The sequence below is a fragment of the Phascolarctos cinereus genome, unplaced genomic scaffold, assembly GCF_003287225.1.
Source record: "Phascolarctos cinereus isolate Bilbo 61053 unplaced genomic scaffold, phaCin_HiC Scaffold_1;HRSCAF=81, whole genome shotgun sequence".
Classification (NCBI taxonomy): Eukaryota; Metazoa; Chordata; class Mammalia; order Diprotodontia; family Phascolarctidae; genus Phascolarctos; species Phascolarctos cinereus.
Genome location: NW_027555514.1, coordinates 282,186,161 through 282,209,244, shown reverse-complemented (window position 1 = coordinate 282,209,244; position 23,084 = coordinate 282,186,161). Strand labels below are relative to the sequence as shown.

The 23,084-nt window shown below is 51.2% G+C and overlaps 1 protein-coding gene across 1 annotated transcript in view; it reads left to right on the top strand.

Moving 5' to 3' along the window:
* Positions 1-4,228: 4,228 nt before the first annotated feature.
* The window catches only part of KCNJ4 (potassium inwardly rectifying channel subfamily J member 4), a 34,696-nt gene continuing 15,840 nt past the window's right edge, over positions 4,229-23,084 (top strand). The window contains 1 exon segment of the mRNA XM_020982605.2: positions 4,229-4,465. The gene's annotated coding sequence lies outside the window, so the exon portion shown is untranslated.

Here is a 23,084-nt window from a genome sequence, read left to right as displayed (position 1 = left end):
GAACCCAGGTCTTCCTGCCTCTGAATCCAGCACTTCATCCCACTACAAGTCCCCTCTGATTGCCTAAGGTCACCCAGGTCACAGTGAATAAGCAGATCTGGCACCTAGACCCAGACCCTCTGACTCCTAATCCAGGGTTCTTGCAGTAAAACCCAGCTGCCTCTCTAGGGAAAAGTCTTTAAAAGACCACATGGGCCATCCCCTTATCTCCAGCCTAGGACAAATCAATCCCCAGGGTCTTGGCCCCTAGTGAGTGTTCATTCATTCATTCAAGTCCTCAGAACATCCCAAGATTTTTACTAAAAATCTCCCAGCTAAGCAAATTAGGTGCCCATCGATAGGGGAAAGGCTAAAGTTATGGGTCATCATTGTAGTGGAATATTATTACTGTGCTATAGAGATTGAGGAATGTGATAAATATAGGGAAGGCTGGGAAGACGTACCTGAACTGATGCAGAGTGAAGTCAGCAAAGCCAGGGAAACACCAGACACAGTGACTACAGCCTTTGAAAGAGAAAGAAGAACAATCTTTATATATAAAGCAATCGAAACTGACCATTGGGAAATGATGATGAGCAAGCTTGACTCCAAAGAAGACAGACTAATGCATGCTTCCTCCTGTTCCTTCGTAGAGGCGTGGAACCCTGATTATGAGGCGGATCACTTTTTTCACGTGTTGATCAATTTTTCTGATTTTTCCCTTTCCTTCCACTTTTTTCTTAAAAAAAAAATTCTTTGTTATAAATGATTGCTCTCTGGGAGGGCCAGGGCAAGGCTATATGGAAAATCTAGGCAATGTAAAAGAAAATATATTAATAAAAATTGATTTTACAAAACTCCAGACGCAAACAGGGCACTTGTTACTATATTGTTAAATGTATTGTGCTATAAAATTAATAATCTATAAAACTACATCATGGAAGCTTGCTGTTTAATATACAATGCTCTTCTTTTTATATGAAAATGTTTGTATTCACTAATGATCGTTGATTTCATAATCAATCAGAAAAAATAAAATAAAATAAAAAAGCAGTTTCCCCAGAAGACAAGGATGTTGTGGTGAAGATCTTGCCTTTCTTCAATAACAGAGAATGCCAGATTTAAAGCTGGGAGGGGCCTTAGAGGGTGTCTAGTCCAATTCTCTCCCACACATGGGGAAATTTAGACCCTGAGAGAAGTGACTTGCCGAAAGTTACAAAAATAAGAGTCAAGATTTGAACTCAAGCCCTTTGACTCCCAAATCCAATTATATCATCATTTCATCATCTGGCTGTTGGGAAGTCCTTCCAGATGTGTCTCCATTTCCCTGTAAGGTGAACGTTTGCTCTCTTATTCAGCCTTCTGACACAAGTACTGAGTTTGAGGCATGTGGCCTGTCCTGAGGGGAAAGCACTCTGTTCTTCCACTGACGGTGGGGTAGCCTGCACTGAGACAAGAGAGGAATTAGGCCTGGAAGATCACAAAAGTGGTCCTGCCTATCCTGGTGCTAGGACTCAGGGAAGTGCCATGATTGTTCCTGCCCAGGTCCCATGAGTCATCTCCTCCATGAAGCCCTCCTATTCCCCTTCGCCTCCGGTATCTCAGGCCATTTTGTTTTACCTTTCCTATACCCTCGGATGTTTCTTACCTTGTGTAACCTACAGCAAATCACTTAATATCCCAGGGCCTCAGTTTCCCTAACTATAGAAAGAAGGGGTTTCTAAACCTCCTTTAGGGGAGGAGGGATGTGGTTGTTTTTTTTTTTTTAATCTTTCTATCCACAGGCCCGAGTCCAGAGGTCCTACACAGCTAGGGCTAAATGAACATTTGTTGAATTGAAATAGAACTGAATTATCATTTGGGAGATCCAGGCAAGTCACTTCATTTTCCTGGGCTCAGTTTCCCCATCTGTAAAATGGGTTGGACCAGATGACCTCTGAAGTCCCTTCTGTCTCTAAAGGTCTAATCTCATGCATCACAGGCTGAGGAAGTCAGAGAGGATGAGTGTGTGTGTGTGTCGGGAGGGAAGATCTGAGCAGGGTGGCTGGGGGCTAGAAGCCTGGGGGTCGGGGGTCACAAGAGCTGGTGGGTTGGAGGGTTGCCTGTAGTGAATGACATGGGGGTAAGAGCCACGACCTCCAGCCGGGGTCCTGACACGGAGCGGGCTCTGCCCGGTGCTTTGTGCACTTTGGTGCTTCCGTGTATCTGCTTGGCTGCTCCTTGGCGGTCCAGGTGTCTGCCAGAGGTGAGGAAGCCCCGTGGGGTTGTGGAACAGCGGGGAGAGCAGAGCTGGACAGTCAGGAGAACTAGGCTTGGATTGCTAGTCCTGACTGTTTGACCTTGAGCAAATCACTTCCCTCCTGCGGGGCTCAGTGCCCTCTGGGAAATGGAAGGGTCTCCAGCACCCTTGGGAATCAGAGGATCCGGGATTATTACGGTCTGTATGATTTTGGGTTAGTCTCTTAGCCCCTCTTTCCGTCTTCGTGTGGAGCAGTGGGAAGAGTAAGCCTTGTTTCTGGAGTCAGAGGACCTGGGCTCAAATCCTGTGAGACCCTGAGCCTAACTTCTCTGGGTCTCAGTTTCTTGATCTGTAAAACGAGGGAGCTGAACAGCCTCTAGGCCCTAGAGTCTAGAGTGCCTTCCAAAATCGGATTGTAAGGTCTCGGAGTCCTTGGAAGGAAAGCGGGTAGGGTAGAAGTCCCCACGGGATCGAGCTCTGGCAGGGAGCTTAGAGGTTGTCTGGTCTAATTCAATCAATAGACGGAGAAACTGAGGCACAGACGTTAAGTGATTTGCCCTGGGCCACACAGGCAGTAATGGGATCAGGAATTTGAACCCAGACCCCTTGACTTTAGTTCCATTTCCAAAAGAGTGGCCTCGACCGCAGCCCAGGACCCTGGAGGGGACGTGCAAAGCTCCCAGCCCTGCTCCCCAGGCTACCCCCACAGAAGGGAGACCTGGAGTTTCTCTTGCACCCCCACTGGAGCGGGTCCTGGGAGGAGCTCTCCTGGGGCTGAGGAGCAAAGCCTGGACTGGATTATGGGGAGCCGGAGCCGGAGCGGGAGCGGGAGGCGAAGTTCCCCCCAGCTCCTGGGCTGCCGGCCGCTGGCTGCGGCTGCCTCGCATCGCCCCTCTCCACGTGCACCGGTCGTCCCGGGCCACTCAGCTGGCTCCTCCCGCTCGTTCCCTGCTAGCAGCGTCGGGCTGGAGCGCCTGCAGCGGCCAGCAGGGAGGGAAGGGGTGCACGGCGTGGGGGTCACGTGCCCTGCGGGGGGCAAGGAGCCCAGGGCTAGGAGAGCTCTCCCGGGGCTCGCGGAGTCTAAGACTTCGTGGGGCGGCCGACGGAGCGGAGCTTGCAGAGCCGCCCCGGGGGCGTGGAGAGGAGGAGAGCAGAGGAGGGCAGGGCAGGAGGGAGGAGAGGAGGAGAAGAGAAGAGAAGAGAGGAGAGAGATAGGGAGAGACAGAGATAGAGAGAGAAGGGAAGGACAGAGAAGTGGAAGAGACAGGAGACAAGGGCAGAGAGTGAAAAACGGAGAAAAAAGGGGGGAGAGAGAGAGAGAGAGAGAGAGAGAGAGAGAGAGAGAGAGAGAGAGAGAGAGAGAGAGAGAGAGAGAGAGAGAAAGAGAGAGGAGGGTTCAGTGACACGGATGAGGAAGCGGACCAAGAAGATCGAGCGAGACAGCTAAAAGAGACGGGAGAAAAAAGGAGCGAGACAGAGAAGGAGAGAAGAGGAGGGAGACAGAGACAGAGAGATAGCTAAGGAGAGGGAGGGGGAAGGACCACATAGAAGGCTGTCAAAGAGACAGGGAGGGGAGGAGAAGAGAGAGGGAGCTACAGAGTGGGGGAGAGATGGAGTGAACAGAGAGAGAGAGGAGGAAAGGTAGAGGAACTGAGGGAAGAGAGAGAGAGACAGGGAAGGAGGGAGGGATCCACGCAGAGTGACAGAGAGAACAACCGGGGGGGGGGGGCGGAAAAAAAAAAAAAGCTTGGAGGAGAGAGGCAAGTGTGAGCGGGAGCAGGCAGGCGAGGGGAGCGAGAAGCCGCGGGCTGCCGGGCGAGGAGGCGTGCGGGCCGGGGACCTGGGCTGTGCAGCTGGAGGGCCGTCGGGGATCTGCCCCTCGGGGCAGCAGAAGATGCTGAGGACCAGGAGGCCAGGGGAGCGACGAGCTGAGGCCCGGAGCAGGCGCCAAAGTTAGGGGGCCCTGGCCTGCGAGGGGCACAGAGAGGGGAGAGCGAGGGCGAACTGAGCGGAGGGGAGCCGACTTGAAGGGGACCTCGAGCCCCACTGGCCAGGACAAGTTTGGGGGAGGGGGGAGATCGAAGCCACCCTCCTCCCCGGCCTGCACCCATCGCCTCTCTCCGCCAGCACGGATCCAGCCACAGACGGAGGGACGGATTTCTCCGTGGGATGTAGCACCCACCGCCGGCCTTCAGTCTGGAGCTGTTTTCTCCAGAGGTTACGCTGGGAAACTCCGACCCCCCCTAGGTAAGGGTGCCTTCCTCCGCGTCCTCTCTCTCTCAGTTCGGGGTGCCAGCTGTTCCCATGGACAGACCAGAGAGGGGACTCTATCCTAGCCCCCCACCTTTCCCCCTCTCTGTTTCCCACCAGCTAGCTCCCTCCCTTCCTTCCCCAGCCGAGAGCGTGGTGCATTCCCCACTCCAGAGCTGTCCCGTGACTACCTCCTCTGCTCTCTGCTTTTCTCCGTCTGGGGGCGTCGGAGGTTGCGCTGAGGCTCAGAATGAGGTGGAGGGTGCATCGCTGACAGTGCCCTTACCCCCTCTCCTGTTGCTTTCCCTGTGCCTGACCTCCACTTCCCCGGAACACGGCTCCTCTTCCTTACCCCCCCCGACCCCCATTGCAGTCCTCCTAACCCAGTGGCCTCAGAGTTCAATTCTCAGCCAGAATTAGGAGAAGCCTCAGCCCAGGTCATATAAGGTGCGTATCTCCGGAAGGGAGCCGTATCTTTTCCCTATGGTTTCCCTCAGTCTTATCCATCTTATTTCTGTAGTATTTCGAGCTTTACAAAACACTTTCCCTTCCCCGAAGACCCCAACATTGGTAGTTGTTCCCACTTTCAAGGTGGGGAAAATCGAGGAGGCTGAAGTGACTGACCTAAGGTTTCTCAGCTAGGAAGTGTCAGAGCTAGGGTTTGAACCCGAGTTCCTTGACTATGCTTTCTACTACACCCCTCTCCCCTGCCCACGTAGTGGGCCTCCCAAACCTCCTAAGTTTGCCTGAACCAACCCTGCGATCGCAGAAAGTAACTCCCGGCCTTGTTGGGAGGAGGTCGGGAGGTCAGGGTCCGAGCCGTGAAGGTTGATAGTCTAGTTGAGGCAGCACGGGGTGGGGGTAGTCCTGGATTCAGAGTCCTAGGCCCCGGAGTTCACATCCCGGATCTGACACTGGGCAGCTGGGTGACCTTCAGCAGGTCTCATCACTTCTCTGGCCCTCAGTTTCCCCGTCTGTAAAAAAAGAGGGTTGCACTAGTGTCTTGAGCTTCCTACGTGCTCAGCCTTAAATCTTCTTCACACACCCCAATTCTCTAGCCCCAGAGAGTCCTCCCTTTGGCCTTACTGACTAGTCCTTTCTAGGGAGCCCCCCACCCTGAACCTTCCTTTGTCCCCTACTCTGTGCTGAGGTCAGATCTTGAGGGGGCTGTTGGGTGTAGGAGCTCCCTGGGTTATAGGGTCATAGCTTGAGAGTTGACAGGGACCTCAGGAGCCAGATAGGGAAACTGAGGTCTAGGAAAGTGAAGTACCTTGACCACAAAGATGTAGAGCTGGAAGGGACCTTTAAGGTCATCTAAGTGAAGTGATTGGTCCAAGGTCACACAGACAGTTAATGTCAGACCTGTTGCAGTAACCCCACTGAGGCCAGCCTTGATGACGGCCAGAGGGAAAAGACTTTTGGGCATCTGTTCTTCAAAAAATGCAGTCCTGAGGGTGATTACAGAGACGTTTGTATAGGATAGCTATTCAACCTACTCTTACACACACACACACACACACACACACACACACACACACACACACACACGCACACGCACACACGCACACAGACACACAGACACATGCACACACACACACACACACACACGCACGCGCACACACACACACACAACTGTGTAATAGGAGAGACAGCCTGGGGCAGTAGAGAGAATGATTGATCCAGATTCTGAAGATCTAGGCTTGAGTCCCTGCTTTGCCTCTGACTAGCTTTGTGACCTTGAGCCAGTGGCTTAACCTTTCTGGGCCTCCGTGTCCTTCTTTGAATAATGAGCTTTTTTCTGGCTCCAACATTCGATGTCCTAGCTCCCGAGTCTCTTTCTCACTGCTCCCCGGCCGTGTCAAGATCCTCTGGACCAGCCAGTGGAAGAGGATCTCCTGGTCTGGGCAAAGCCTTTGGTGGCTCTGTCTTTTTAATTAAGCTAGGGAGGTTTGTCTATTACTGAGTGTATGTCAACACCAGAGGGTGACCTGGGTCTGAATCCCCTATTTTCTCCTTTCTAGCTGTGTGACCTTGGGGAAGTCATCTCACTGCTGTGGATCTCAGTTTCCCTTCCTGTAAAATCAAGGCATTGGATTGGATGGTCTCTGAGGGCTCTTCCATTAGGTCTCAGTATTCTAGGGTAAAATCTTTTGGAATTTGTTTTTGGGGTCTGGGTGGAGAAGGTCCATGATCCTCTCCTCATTGGCTGTATCCCACCACCCCGGCTATCTGGAATGGTGGTGCCAAAGTGGTCAGCCCTAAAGAGATCCCATTGCCTTGTCTGGGGTCAGAGACACCCTGGGAGGCCAGCAGGAAGAAGAGGGCTAGTTCTAGGGGAGATCTTTGGGCTGGAGAAGACACTGAGGTGGAACTCTTTAACTGAGAATCAAGGGATCCTAGCTTCAGAGCATGAAGGGGTGTCAGAGACCATCTCATTCAACCCCTTCACTTTACAGATGAGGAAACTGAGGGCCAGGGAGGTTAAATGATTTTCTCAGGGTCACAGGTATTAAGTGAATTAAGATGATCCTCTGGGAATGAAAAAAGAGAGTGGGAGATTCAGAGACCCTTTTGTGGTGCCTTGCAGAAAGTTAATTGATGAGCATTTATTAAGCACCAACTGTATACCAGGCACAGTACTGGATACAGCTTTCCTATGGCCTTGAAATGTATGTTGGATGAATGGCTGTATCCCTGTTGAGATCCTTTGGGATGAAGGAAGCAGTTGTCTTGAGATTCCCCAAAGCAATCTCTTAGAACAGGGTACTAGAGAGAAGGAGAGCTGGGTTTAAAGGAATGTGTTCTTAATTTGGATCTGTAGAGGTGGGGGTGAGTCGGGGTGGGGGTGCAGAGGGGCGGGAGCAGAGCACTAAGATGCCCCTGGTTGGGTGTTGAGGGGGAACCGGCCCCTCCACTGGGACGACTGAGTCATAGGGACATGTTACCTACATGACATCGTGCAGCATGGTAACTATAGGAGGCAACAGCCGTTCACTGTCAGTGGTTGGGAAGGAAGGGGCTGAGGTGGGGGTGGGGTTAGAGATGTAGGGGAGGCGGGCAGGCATGCAGTTTGGAGTGGCAGCTGAGGGGAAGGAGATAGGAAGAGAGAATGAAGGGAGGGAAGGTTCAGGGTTGGCTTGAGTACCAGGCAGGATTTGGGAGAGAGATGATGGAGAAAGAAAAGATAGTGAAGGAACTTGGCTGGGATGGGAGAGGAGGAGGCAGGAGGGAGGACGATGATGGGAGCAGAGTGGGGAAGAAGATAGATGGAGAGAAGATGGGTGGTGGGGCCCGTGCAGAGCAGGATGTGGCTGCCTTCTCCCTCGGGTGGGCTCCCAGTCTCCTGACTTCCCTCCTTTCCCAGGTTCTATCACTCCTCTCTTCTCCTCCACATCTCCATTTTTCATGCCTCTCCCCCTTGGATGCCAAATTTGGCTCACGCAATCTGTCGTCTCTTCTCTGAGATTGGCACCAGGACCAAGCACATTACATCACCATTGCAAGGGGGAGTGGGGGGTGGAGAAAAGGGGAAGAGAAAGAAGGGAGAGAAGGAACTGGTGTCTTTGACTTGTCTCTTGAACAATGCCTCCTGAACCAGGAGATGGGGCCTTTAGTCCTGGGGAGTCTCACTGTGTGACCATAGGCAAGTCGCTCGGCTCTTCTGGGCTTCAGTTTCCTCATTTGCTAGTATTTCTGCCACCTGCCTGCCTCCCAGGGTGATTGGGAGGAAAGCCACTTGGAAACTTTGAAGTACGGTGGAAATGGAGCTATTAATATTCTTTCTCCAGAGTTTGCTCGTGCTCTCATCCTCCTTCTTTCCCTGGGCTGGGAAGGTTGGGTGGGTGGCCAGGGGCAGAGCCTAGAGGCTGGGGAGGCACAGCTCTCCCGGGTTCTATTCTTAGGTCTGGGGCTTATCCCATCACCCCCTGATTGCCAGGTGAGTCTGTGGGGCTCAGCAGGGAAGGACGAAGATTCGCTTCCCTCAATCCCACCCCAGGGGTACCGGAGCTTAGATCTGGAGAAAGAGGATCTGGTTCCAATCCTGGTCCTGCTCTTTATTCTCTGTGTCCAAATCACTCCCTCTCTCTGGGCCTTCACTTTTTTATCTGTAAAATGAGAGGATTGGAAATGCTCTCTAAGTCTCTTTCATCTTATGGCCCTGCTTTTGATATTAGAATGCCCAGGAAACAAATTCTTCCTTGGATAAATGATTTCTCCTCATTACAGCCCAGCTTTGAAGCTTGGGGGAGCTGCCCAGCCCAGAGGCCCCAGTCCAGGGGAGGTCTTGCCTAACCCCATGGTATCCCTGGAAGTTATTAAGTTCTAGAGCTGGTCCATTGACTCCCAGCATACTATCACCACCACCACTGCCCCTGCTGCCACCACCACCACAACTACCATCACCACCTCCACCATCACCACCTCCACCATCACTACCTCCAGCATCACCTCCACCATCACTACCTCCATCATCACCTCCACCTCCACCATCACTACCTCCAGCATCACCTCCACCATCACTACTTCCATCATCACCTCCACCTCCACCATCACTACCTCCACCATCACCTCCACCTCCACCATCACTACCTCCATCATCACCCCCACCTTTACTATCACTACCTCCATCATCACCTTCACCATCACTACCTCCATCAACACCTCCACCATCACTACCTCCATCATCACCTCCACCTCCACCATCACTACCTCCATCATCACTTTTACTATCACTGCCTCCACCATCACCCTCACCTTTACCATAACTACCTCCATCATCACCTCCACCATCACTACCTCCATCATCACCTCCACCTCCACCATCACTACCTCCGTCAGCACCTCCACTATCACTATCTCCACCATCACCACCACCTTTAACATCACTACCTCCATTATCACCTCCACCTCCACCATCACTACCTTCACCATCACCCCTACCTTTACCATCACTACCTCCATTATCACCTCCACCTCCACCATCACTACCTCCATCATCACTTTTACTATCACTATCTCTACCATCACCCTCACCTTTACCATAACTACCTCCATCATCACCTCCACCTCCACCATCACTACTTCCAGCATCACCCCCACCTTTACCATCACTACCTCCATCATCACCTCCACCTCCACCATCACTACCTCCATCATCACCTTTACTGTCACTATCTCCATCATCACCTCCACCTCCACCATCACTACCTCCATCATCACCTCCACCATCACTACCTCCATCATTACTTCTACCTTCACCATCACCCCTACCTTTACCATCACTACCTCCATTATCACCTCCACCTCTACCATCACTACTCCAATGACCACTCCACCATCACTACCTCCATCATCACCTCCACCTCCACCATCACTACCTCCATCACCTCCACCTCCATCATCACTACCTCCATCATTACCTCCACCATCACTACCTCCACCATCACCTCCACCTCCACCATCATTATTTCTACCTCCACCATCACTACCTCCATCATCACTACCTCCATCATCACCTCCACCTCCATCATCACCTCTACCTCCACCAGCACCTCCACTATCAGTATCTCCACCATCACCACCACCTTTACCATCACTACCTCCACTATCAACTCCACCTCCACCATCACTACCTCCATCATCACCTCCACTATCACTACCTCCACCATCACCCCCACCCTTACCATCACTACCTCCACCATCACCTCCATCTCCACCATCACTACCTCCACCATCACCCCCACCTCCACCATCATCCCCACCTCTACCATTACCGCCACCACTATCACCACCACCATCATATGTGTCAGGTACCAGGGAAACAAAGATAATAAAATGAAAAGTCTTTGCCCACAGGGAGCCTACTTTCTCCTGGACGGGAGGAGTGGCTTGTACACTGGTGGTATCAAGCTCAAGCAAAAAGGAGGCCACCAAAGTGCTACAGCAGGATCCCTGCAGGCAGTATATCAACTTAGAAAACCACATATGAACACTATCTGTGTTCTGCTGTATTTATACTCATTTTGATAGATGTTTCCCAGTTCCGTTTTGATTTGATTCAGCCCACTCAGGACAGTTGTGGGCCATGGCAGCCCATGTGTTTGACACTTCTTGTATACAATTAAGTACAAACAAAATAAAACAACGAGAAAGAAGGGACCAACCTGTGCAGTTTGCCAATGAAGATAGAGGGAATCAGGGCCTTCTACCACCTGATCTGTATGATGTGGGGCAGGCACTGCTATGACCCTCATTTTACAGATGGGGAAACTGAGGCTCAGAGAAGCAAAGCCCCTTATGAATATGTCAGGGGTAGGATTCAAACCGTGGTCTTGCCTGACTCAAGTCTGGTGTTTTCCCCATTATACCACAGTGGCCCTCAATGGGTCCATGTCAGATCCTAAAGGTGTAAAACGGGTTAGGAGGTACTGGGAGAGTAGGACACAAGGTTAAGGTAGGCAAAATCAAAATCATGGTAACAACTCCTATTTTTGTAGCTTTTTAGGGAGGCATGGTGGAAAGCACCTTGGCTCTAGAGTCTGAGGATCTGGGTTCAAATCCTGCCTCATATGCTTACTACTTGTGTGACCTTGGGTAAGTCTCTTTGCATCCCTGAGCCTCAGTTTCCTCGTGTGCCAAATGAAGGCATTGCTGTGGTGGCCTGTGAGATCCCTTCTAGGGTCCGAGGGTGATGGCCTGAATACTCATACGTGTACCCCAGGCTGCTCACATTTCAGTGGCTTCCCCAAGCACCCCCCTCACACACAACTCCCATCAACAAGCATTTATTAAGTGCCTACTGTGTGCTAAGAAAGGGTAGCTAGGTGATGCCATAGTCCACAGAGCGCCAGGCCTGGAATCAGGAAGACTCATCTTCCTGAGTTCAAATCAGCCTCATACACTTCCTAGCTGTGTGACCTTAGGCAAGTCACTTCACCCTGTTTGCCTCAGTTGCTTCATCTATAAAATGAGCTGGAGAAGGAAATGGCAAACCTCTTCAGTATCTCTGCCAAGAAAAATTCCAAAAGAGGTCACAAAGTGTCAGACATAACTAAAACACAACTGACCACATATGCTAAAAGCTGTGCTAAACGCTGGGGATACACAGAAATGTAAAAGGTAGAAAATAGACCCGCCCTAAGCTACTAGGATTGCCTCTTAATCCTCATCCTGCTAGGACATAGAATGGTGATGATGGTGTTCAGGCCAGTTCTTGACCTTTGGACACTGCCATGGTCAAGACTCTAGTGCCTCCCCCCATCCCTGGATGCTAGAATCACTGAATGTTTGAACTGGAAGTGCTCTATAAGATGTTCTTCTTCGATGGACCCATTTGACAGATGGAAAAATAATGGGACTTCTCCCAGATCAGATGGTGAGCCTGGATCAGCACCCAGGTCTCCTCCGTTGCTCTTCTCACCACCACTTCCTGCGGCCTGACTCCCATGGCCTGGGATGCTTCTTAGACCTCTCCCCCTCTTCAGACAGGCAGGGCTTGCTGAGGCTTCAATGAGGTCCTTCCTCGGACCTGGCTAGCATTAGACTCTTGTGGGTATTTTGGATCTGAGGAGTCATTGGCTGATCAATCTGGAGCCTTTAGAGCCCTCAGACACCATCTGGCCCAACCCCCTCATTTTGCAGAGGGGAAACTGAGACCAGGATGGGGGGGTGAAGTGATTTGTTCAAGGTCACACAGGTAAGAAGTGTTAGAGGTGAGATTTGAACCTAGGTCCCCTGATGCCCAAACTAGCATGCTTTTTCCTCTACCGTACTCCTTCTGGGAGCTCGAGGCTGATGGGTGTGGTTGGGTGGAGGGAAGTGGAGCATCTGTGGGTAGCTTATTTGATGACAACATTGGCCCACATTTATATGGTATTTTATGGTCAGCAGAATCACATTCTCCTTGATTCTCACAAGGATGACACTACATGACACTATATCATGTCCCCCTTTTACTTGATGAGGAAACTGAGGCTTAGAAAGATCATGTGATTTTGCAGCTAACACACAGCTAGACCTATTGCTCTATCCAATTGGCCATAGTGCCTCTTCCAAGGTAGTGAGCTCCCTGTCACTGAAGGTGTTCAAGCAGAAGTTGGATGTGCATTTCTATCCTCCCAATAGAATGTTAGCTTCATGAGGGCAGGGAATTGTTTCAATTTTGCCTTTGTATGATAGAGAGCTAGACTCAGAAACAAGCAAGGCCTGGGTTCAGGTTCCATCTCTACCACAGAGTGGCTGTGTGACCTTGGGTAAATCACTTAACCTCTCAGTGCCTCTGACAACTTAAGACCATAAATTGTAGACCATGCATTAGGCTGCATTAGAGGGAGCTCCCTTCAGTAAGGAAATCAGGGGTCCAGTCAAAAAAACAACACTAAACCCAGTCCCCAAGACGTAGCACAGTGGCTTAATAAACGCGTGGTGACTTGAATCCATGGCAACTTGTCAGGGAAGCCCTAGGGAGGCATACTGCTTTGGGAGGTTGGACCCTGGGGAGTCTTAGATCAGGGGATCCACCCAAGAGCCCAAAGGAAATAAAGCAGCCCTGGGACTTCCCTGATGCACTAACCCTGTCCCCAGGGCTGCATCTCTGGGACATGCTCCGGCCCCCAAGGTCAAATCCTGGTCCCAAAGCCCCTTTGTACCAGGAGCCCACTAAAGGTGGGCTTTGGGGGTGGGGCTGAGGGGGTGTTCCTGTTCTCTTCCCCCTCCTGGGCTCTCCTGGGGAGTGCACCTGTATGCACACAGGATGATAAGAAAAATCATAATAATAATACTAATTGCTCTCAGTCACAAGCAGCTTTCTTCCCCCTCCCTCCCATATATCCCTCTCAGGAGAGCCATCCCTTGTTACAAATATTAAAAAATTAAAAAATCATCTAGGAAATGATGAAAATAATTTTTTTAATTTAAGAAATAAAGAGAAAAAACAGCTTTTCTCCATCAGTTGAGCCTGGCAGTGTATGCCATCCTCTGAGCTCGGAGCCCCCCACCTCTGCACGTGGGGTGTGAATAGGGAAGTGAGGTGAGGAGCACCTCAGACACCAGACGTGCTACTTTGCCAAGTCATCTGACCTTCTGAGGCATGGCTTTCCTAAGCCGGAAGATGAGGGGATTGCATTCAGCGACCTTTGAGGTCTTTTCTGAGCTGGGAAACCTATGCTCTTAAGACCTCTTCTTCACCACCCAGCTGGATAATGATAACTAGAATTCACAGAGTACATGGAAGGCTTACCATGTGCCAGGCACTGTGCTAAGAGCTTTACAAACATCTCACTTGGGAGGGAGGTACCATTTTACAGAGGAGAAACTAAGGCAGGCAGCGGTTAAGTAACTTGTCCGGGGTCCCACAGCTAGTAAGTGTCTGAGGCTGGATTTGAACTCAGGTCTTCCTGACTCCACCTTCTAGCTTCTAAGCTTCAAACACTTACACAGGTTTTAGTTTGGGGTTGGATAATTTTTGTTCTTTCCCTCATTACTTGCATTTCTACATGCCTTAAATCTCACAGCTCCACGAGGCGGTGAGGACCAGTGTCCTTATGCCCATTTTACAGAAGACCAAGGCCCAGTGGGTTTAAGTGACTTGCCCTAGATTGAAAGGGGTAGGGCTGGTTCTTGAACCCAGGGCTTCTGACTCCCAGACTAGCATTCTCATTGCTTATTCAGCTTGTAGGAGCAAAGGGGAATTGAGGAAAGGACATAGTCTAGTCCAGTTATTCAGCCTGCCATAGTGGCTTACCTGCCTCAAGGACTGGGGGGTGGGGATCACTGGGAAAGGCAGCCCTGAGAGCCACAGTCCACAGTCATTCAGCCCAAGAGAGGGGGAACGAGAGGAAAGTCTGGAGATCCGGGCCCAACCCCCTAGCCCAGCCTCCTTCCACAGCCAGGCAATGGCTAAGCCCTTTGGACAGCCCATCCCCTTCCCTCCTGCCCTCGGTAACAGACTTGGGCAAAGGAGACAGAGCTGGTATAGCTGCTGAGTGACCCGGCTTACAGCCCCATCCTCCTCCCGGGGACTTCAGGGCTCCAATTCTCCCTTCTTCTGCATCTTCTAGCCTTATAACCTCTCCTCTGCTCCCTTCCCGTCCCTTCTCCTCTCCTCTTCTCCTCTCCTCCCCTTCTCTCCTCTCTCTTCCTCTCTCTTCCTCTCTGCCCCTCTCCTCTTTCTCTCTGTCTCTCTTCCCTCTTTCTTTCTTTTTCAGTTCCTGTCTCTTTCCATCTGTCTCTCTTCTCTCCCTCCCTCCCCCCCTTTTTTATCTACCAAAGTGTCATTTATTGGTGGCTTCTTTTAAAAAAAATTTATTTATATTATTTTAAATTTATAGAATAAAACAAGCATTTCCATAACATAGTACAACAACAATAATACCAGCAAAAGAATATTGCACTGGGAACGCCAGCCCCCTGAGTTCTCATCCCAGTTTTGCCATTGCCATAGGGAACTGGGCCTCGATTTCCTGACCTGTAAAGGGAGCGGATTGCAGGAGATCAAAGTTGTTTGAGTTGGAAGGGATGGACCAGAGAGGTAATCTAATTTTACAGATGAGGAAGCTGGGGCTCAGACCTAAGGAGCAGCAGTCTCACAGCTAGCAAGAGGCTTTAGAAAGAAATGAAATTCAAACCCAGGTCCTTCGAACCCAATGTCTTTTTCATTTTCACTCCTTGACAAGGCTCTCCAGCTCCAATTTTGTGTGATTGGAAGACTCCTCCCAATTATACTTCTCCTAGGTCCCCTTCCTCAGTCCCAGGACGCCAGGGTTGAATGACTCTGGGTAGAGGAGTGAGATCTGAGGAAGGGGATTATGGCTAATGAGACCACCTGGCCTCAGGAAAGAACACTGAACTTGGAGTCAGGGAGACCAGGGTTTGAATCCCAGTTCTGACGCTAGCCAAGTGACCTTGGGCAAGTCACATAGTCTTTCTCTGAGCTTTGTAGGATCACGGGTTTTGGGAGTTGGTAGGGACATCAGCATCCTGCTGGCTCAACCAACCTTCAGAAGGAATCACCACTGTAACATGCCTGACAAGTGGACATCTGGCCTCTGCCTGAAGACCTCCAAGGACAGGGAATCTACCACATCTTGGGATAGCCCACCTACTATGTCCTGGGATAGCCCATCTACCACCTCCTGGGATAGCCCACTCACCACCTCCTGGGATAGTTCACCCACCACCTCCTGGGATAGCCCACTCACTATCTCCTGGGATAGCCCACTCCACCTCCTGGGATAGCCCACCCACCACCTCCTGGGATAGCCCACCCACTGTCTCCTGGGATAGCCCACTCCACCTCCTGGGATAGCCCACCCACTATCTCCTGGGATAGCCCACTCCACCTCCTGGGATAGCCCACTCCACCTCCTGGGATAGCCCACCCACCACCTCCTGGGATAGCCCACCCACCACCTCCTGAGATAGCTCACCCGCCACCTCCTGGGATAGCCCACCCACTGTCTCCTGGGATAGCCCACTCCACCTCCTGGGATAGCCCACCCACTATCTCCTGGGATAGCCCACTCCACCTCCTGGGATAGCCCACTCCACCTCCTGGGATAGCCCACCCACCACCTCCTGGGATAGCCCACCCACCACCTCTTGAGATAGCTCACCCGCCACCTCCTGGGATAGCCCACCCACTGTCTCCTGGGATAGCCCACTCCACCTCCTGGGATAGCCCACCCACTATCTCCTGGGATAGCCCACTCCACCTCCTGGGATAGCCCACTCCACCTCCTGGGATAGCCCACTCCATACTGGATCAGGTTCCTAATGGTGAGGAAGTTTTTCCTGACCACAAATCTAAATTGGTCACTTTGCAACTTGTCGCCATCGTTCCTGCTTTTGCCTTCTGGAGCCAAACAAGGTCCAGTGTCTCCTCCATGTGAAGACAGTTATCATGACCCCCTTGAGTCTTCTTTAGACCAAACACCCACACTTCCTTCAATGTATCCTCATGTGACGTGGAACCTCAGTTTTCTCATCTGTAAAATGGGGGGAGGCTAATACTTACAGTCTTTCTCTTGCATCTTCGAAGAAAACCCTTGGGAAACATGAAGTCTTATAGAAATGGTGGCTGTTTCCCATTTGTCTCTACGCCCCCAGGGCTGAGCCCACTGCCTTGCCAAGGTTCTGGGTTGTAGCAGAGGTGGGTAGGCATCCAAACACTGGAACTGGAGTCAGTCAGTAAGCTTCTACTAAACCCTTACTGTGTGCCCGGCACTGGGGATACAAAGGGAGGTAAAGGCAGTCCCCGGCCTCTCAGAATGCGCATTCTACTCGGGGAGAGACAACGTGCAGAAACTGTACAAATCAGAGTTCCCGGCAAATGGAAGGGGGTGGGGAGGAGCTGGGAGAGATGGGGGGTGGGGAGGAACTGGAAGAGATGAGGGGGATGAGCTGGGATTTTGGGACCTGCAGTGAGGATTCAGAGGGACAGGGGAGCGAGATTCAAGGTTATTTGGGATTTGGGGTGTTGTGCTCTTAGGACAGGAAAGGGAGGAAAAGGATCCGAACTGGATCCTGAGAAAGACTGAGTCATGCTTCCCGCTCACCTTCCTACTCTCCTCCCCCCTTGCCACCAAGCCACCCACTGCGCCTCCCACCCTCATCAGCTGAAGTCTCGCAGGGAAGCGTGCAATGTCAGAGCTGGAAGGGCCCTCATCTAACATCTGGGGAAACCAGTGCCTGGAAAAGGGAAATGACTTGTCCAGGGTCACACAGTGAGTTAGCAGCAGAACTGGGCTAGGACCCAGATCTCCAACCCCACCATCTCCCCAGGCTGAGCTGTGCCCTGTTCCTTCCTCCAATCCTGACTCTGAGGGGCAAGCCTCTTTGTAAGCAGTCACTCCCTGGGGTGGGGAGTGGTGGTGGGGGGCTGGACACTAGATGTGGTGAAACAGGACTCATTATTATCCTGGTTCTGTTAGCAAGTCACTTCTCTCTGAGACTCAGTTTCCTCCTCCATACTATGGGCCTCTCTAAGGTCTGCCATGCTAGAACTCTGGCATGGCAGCTACAATGCTAGACATGGGATAAGTGAGTTCCAATCCTATCTCTGATACTTGTCTCTGTGACCCCTAGACACTTCCCCTCCCAGTGCCTCGGTTTCCCCATCTGTGAAATAAGGGCTAGATGGCCCCTGAGGTCCCTTCCATCTATCCCAAGGAGCTGGGTCCCTTCCACCCCTCCCCAGAATGCATCATTGTCAGCTTCCAGGGCTGGGGGGTGGGTGGGGTTGTGGGCCTGGGGGTGGGGGCTCAGTAACCTTTCTGCCTCTGTCATCCTCCTGGGAGGCGGCTGAGCACAGCCCTGCTTTTCTAATCTTTATTTTTTCTCTCTGCTCCTCTTCCCCTCGTTACGTGGGCTGATCACCGCTCAAACTTTTAATTCAGATGGTAATTAAAATAATAACATAGGATGAGCCCCCTTCTGGCGGTGACGCTGCAGCTGGTTCGGCCTAGCTATGAATAGCTTTTGAGTCACACACACACACACACACATGCACACACACATACACACACACACACACACACACACACACACACTCCAGGGGTGCTGGGTGGGGTGGGGGTATAGGAGGTGGGAGGCTCATGCCTCCTTTTCCATGGCTGGGGACAGTAGGAAGACTTGATTTTTTTCCCCTTTCTGCAACCCCATTCTGTCACCTGCCTCTAACTCAGAGAGGGTATGTCTGGGAGATGGGACTGGGCTGGCAGGATGCAGGGGGCTGCTCCCAGGGCACATCAAGGAAGCCCAGATCACATCCACCTAAACATTCACATCTTACAGCCTGAGGCCGATGGGAAAATCTTAGAGGTCATCCAGCCTTCCCTTGGAGAGGCCTTGTGGGATGGTGGACTCAGAGCCAGGAAGATCTGGGTTCAAGTCCGGCCTCAGACACTGCCTAGCTATGTGACCTCCCTGAGCCCTTAGGGTCTTCATCTATAATATGAGGGGGTAGGAGTAAGGTGATCTCCAGGGTCTGTTCTAGTTCTTGATTAAATGGCAAGAGGTGAAAAGTACCTTAGAGGTCATTTAGTCCATTTTACACATGAGGAAACTGAGGCCCAGACAGGGTTAGCAGACTGAGCAGCAATAAACATACCTATTTCACAGAGAAGGCAACTGAGACCTAGAGAGGGTCAGGGACTTAGCCAAGGTCACCCAGGAAGTAAGTGCAGAGCTAGTATTTGACCCCAGGTCTGCAGAGTATAAATCCAGGGCTGATTTTCAACGTCTTACCCTACCCAGGTCACCCAGTTACCTATTCCTTTACTCGCTCATGTCGATTCTTTCAGCAAGCATGTATTAAACACCTACTGTGTGCCAGGCGCAGGGGATGGGAAGACGAAGACTAAACAGCAGCTGTTGGGTGGGTTTCTTTGACATCAGGTTAGGGATGTCAGGTCCTTGACTCGAGGCTGACACCTGGGCCTGGTCTGGGAGAAGGCCTCAGAGGAGGACAATGTCTCAATATGGCGGAAAGGGGGCTAGCTCTGCCATCACAGGGCCTGGGTTCAAATCCTAGCCCTGGCACTTTCTACTTGTGTGACTTCCTCTCCCTGGGGCCTCAGTTTCCCTCTCTGTAAAATGGAGGAGTTGGACACAATGGCCTCTTGAGTCTATTCCAGCTAGGTCCGTGGCTGGGGGTTAGGAGAACCTTGGACCAGGCCAATAGGGCCACCTTCTCTTGGGAGGAGGGGACAGAAGCCGATGGACGAGAGAAACTTTCTGCATCATCTGAGCCCAGGTGCCTTTTTCTAGCCCATCCTCCTGGTCATCGGAGAGCTCTGTTCTTTCAGGGATCTTTGGCTCCTGACCTCGGGACAAGGCAGGAGTGGTTGGGGTGTTGGTGTAATCTTACAAAATTTGGAGTGAAGGGGTGTCCTAGTCCAACCCCCTAATTTTTCAGATGAGGAAACTGAGGCCTGAGAGATGAAGTCACTTGGCAAGTTTATCTAGCTTACAAGTACAGAGCTGGGCGCCGGCTCTCTTGTTATTATGCTAATGACTTGCCCAAGGTCACTGATGGCAGAAAAGGTCTAGAATCCAGGGCTTCTGTTCTTCCAAAGAGGCTGAGGTGGGGCCTCAGGTGGGCCCTTCCCGGGTGGGTTCAGGTTGACCAGCACAGAGCTTGGGAAGCCCGATTCCCGGCAAGGGTCGTCCTTCACCCACAGTTCTCAGGCCGCCTCTGGAGGGGGAGGGCCCAGCTGTACTGCAGCTGCTCAGGGCCAGGAAGCGGGATAAATACCAGCTCCAGGCAGCGCTGGGGGTGGGGGATGGAGGCAGCCCAAGGCAGAGGCAGAGGCGGGAGGGCAGCCAAGGCCCTGGGGCCTAGTCCCCTGACCCAGACCTTCCCTGGGAGAGGAACCGGGCTGTGCTCCTAGGGGTCGGAGCACTCAGTCTTTCTGTGGTTGGCACTGATCACCTCCCCACCCAGCTGGGTCTGGCATCAGTGCCCAGCCCAGCTCCCCCAGGGTATTCCCTCACCCCTGCCTGGCAGGTTAGACTGAGGGATGGGAGGAGACATGTGAACTATTAGGGGAGAGGTATGGAATACTTGCTCAAATCAATAATAATTAATAATAATAATAATAATAATAATAATAATAATAATAATAATACTCCCTAGCATGTATATGGTGCTTTAAGGTTTGCAAAGCATTTGTAAATATATCATTTGATCCTCATCATAACTCTGGGAGGTAGGTGCCATTCTTATCCCTATTTGACAGATGAGGAAACTGAGGCAGATTGCAGCCAAGTGACTTGTCCAGAATCTCACACATAGTAAATGTCTTAGCCACATTTGAACTCAGGTGTTGCTGACTCCAAGACCAGTGCTCTATTATACCATGGAAGGGGCCTTAGAGGTCAGTGATTAATACCTTCATTTTACAGATGGGGAAACTGAGGCAGACAGAGGCTAAGTGATTTGCCTGGGTCACACAGCTGGGAAGTGTCTGAAGCCAGATTTGACCCCAGGCCTCTCTTCCTCTGGTGCCAGCTCTGCACATGATGCCGTGCTGGCCTCTTGGTACATGTAGAGGTGTAGAGAAGATGGGAGAGAGATAATGCCAGAAGGGTAAGGGGGGGTCTAAGATAGTCAAGGACCCTGAATGCCAGGAGAAAGTCTGAACTTTTGACCAGATCTTTCTCAAGTAAGAGAAGCCCGCCAGGGTCAGAGAGGAAGATGCTTGGGGGTGAGGGGTGCAGCAGGGGAGAGATAGGGCAGACACTTACTTGCCTGGGGCAGAGCCTGATGGGGGAGTAGAGTCGATCATGTGCTTTGCCCACCTCCCTCTGAGGCCCAAACCTCTGAACTGGGTAGAGGGCAGGTGGCTGGCTGCATGCCTCAGTGGGGCTCTGCAGCTGTTTGGAAGGAGCCTGCACTTGACCTTGTGGAGAACATCTCCTTGGCTCTCAATCAATGCCCGCCCCCGCCGTGGCACAGAAATGGAGGAGGGTGGAAAACAGAGGGCCTGGGGAGAAGGGACATTGATTGGGCTGGGTTGGCAGCCAGAGAGGCAGATAAATAGACAGAGACAGATAAACAGAGACAGACAGAGAGATGGAAAGACAAAGACAGAGACAGACAATGATAGATACAGAGAAAGACAGAGACAGACAGAGAAACAGAGGCAGAGAGAGGCAGAGACAAACAGACAAAGACATTGATAGAGACAGAGAAAAACAGAGACAGACAGACAGACAGAGACAGGGATGGACAGACAGACAGACAGACACAGAAGACAGATAAACAGAGACAGAGACAGACAGATAAGCAGAGACATACCGAGACAGAGGCAGACAGACGGACAAAAACAAACAGATAAACAGACATAGACTGACAGAGACAGAGACAGACAGACAGATATAGAGACAGAGAGACAGACGGACAAAGACAGATAAGCCGAGACTAACAGACACAGACAGACAGAAACAGAGACGGAGACAGACAGACTGGCCCAGAGGAGCAGCAGACAGTTGATAGACCCCTCTGGGAGTAGGTGGTGGGTGAGTATGAGTTATCTTCTTTATATTTACCTCAGACTAGGGGTTGGGGGACATAGTCTTCAAGTCCTGGCTCTAATCCTAACTGAGCGACCTTAAGACAGTAATTTCCCCTTTCTGAGCCTCAGTTTCCTTTTTTACAAAGTGCTGTTGTTGAGGATGACGTGAGATAATGTACGTAAAGCACATTAAAAACTGCAAAGTATGTGAACCCTTAGGATTATCATGTCTAGCTTTTTAGGAATATATAATAATGAGAGCTAGCATTTATCTAGCACCTACTATGTGCTTCCCCCTGGGGAATCCTAATGCCTGGATCTCTCCTGTGGGGCTATTTCTGGGCATTGGGATTGGCAGGGTGAAGCATTATCGTCACAGAAAGATCATCACCAGGATCTTATGTAAATCTCCCATTTGCAAAACCGTGGGTGCCCCAAGGCTCTGTCCTGGGCCCTCTTCTCTTCTCCCTCCATGCCGGGGCTTCTGAGCCTCTTCTGGGTCTGGGACCCCTTTGGCAGTCAGGCTGGTGAGGCTTCCAGGCCCCTGGCCAGGATCATAACCGAGAGAAATGCTCAATTTCAGTCTGATGTCAGTGAAAATAAATATGTAATTTTTTTTTCCATCCAAGGTCCCCCGGAATCTGTCGTCCTCCTCCACTTGATGATCTCATTAGGTCTCACTGGTTCAATGCTCATCTCTATGCCTACGATGCCCAGATCTATATGTCGTCTCTTAACCTTTCTCTTGAGCCCCTAGCCCTGCATCGCCTGCAGCCTTTGGGCATCTCCAATTGGATGTCCCGTCTGACATCTCAAACTCGACTCATTATCTTTCCTCCTACCTTCCCTGTTGCTGTAGAGGGTAACACTATCCTCCCAGCCCTTCAGGCTCACCACCTGAGAATCATCCTGGACTCCTCCCTATCTCTCAGCCCCGCCCATCCAATATGGTGCCAAGCCCCACTGATTTCACCTTTGCAACATCTCTCTGCATTGGCAACATTTACTTAGAATGAGTTGACAGAAGAAGTCTCCTGGGATACTGATCATGCTCATAGCCCTCATGGCTTAAGCTCAGGGTGGAGAGCAAATGGCTGAATATTAGAATGAATGAATGAGTAAGTGAATGAATGAATGGAAAGCTTTTATTAAGCTCTTACTCTGGCCCAAGCATTGGGGATACAGATCCAAAAGCAAGACAGTCCCTGCCTTCAAGGAGCTTACTTTCTAGCGGAGAGATAGCACTTCTAAGAGAGTGATGACCTTGGAAGTCACAAGCAGAACGGTAGGATGGTGCATTCAAGTGTCCTTCCCAGGGGCAATGGTACCTGGGACAGAGCCAGCATGGCCTCCATAGTCTAGTTTGGAGGATGGGGCCCCAGGAGAGGAAAGAACAAGGATATAGTTTCAGAAAGACTGAAGTTTTATCACAAAGATAAGCATTAATGTTATTGGTGTTGTTATATTCCAGAAGATGGCTTCCATAGGGAGGCATCTTGAAGTCAGGTTTTGGTCTCAAATATGTCGCCTTGGTTCCCAATTCCCATACACACATACACACACACACACACAACACACACACACACACACACACACACACG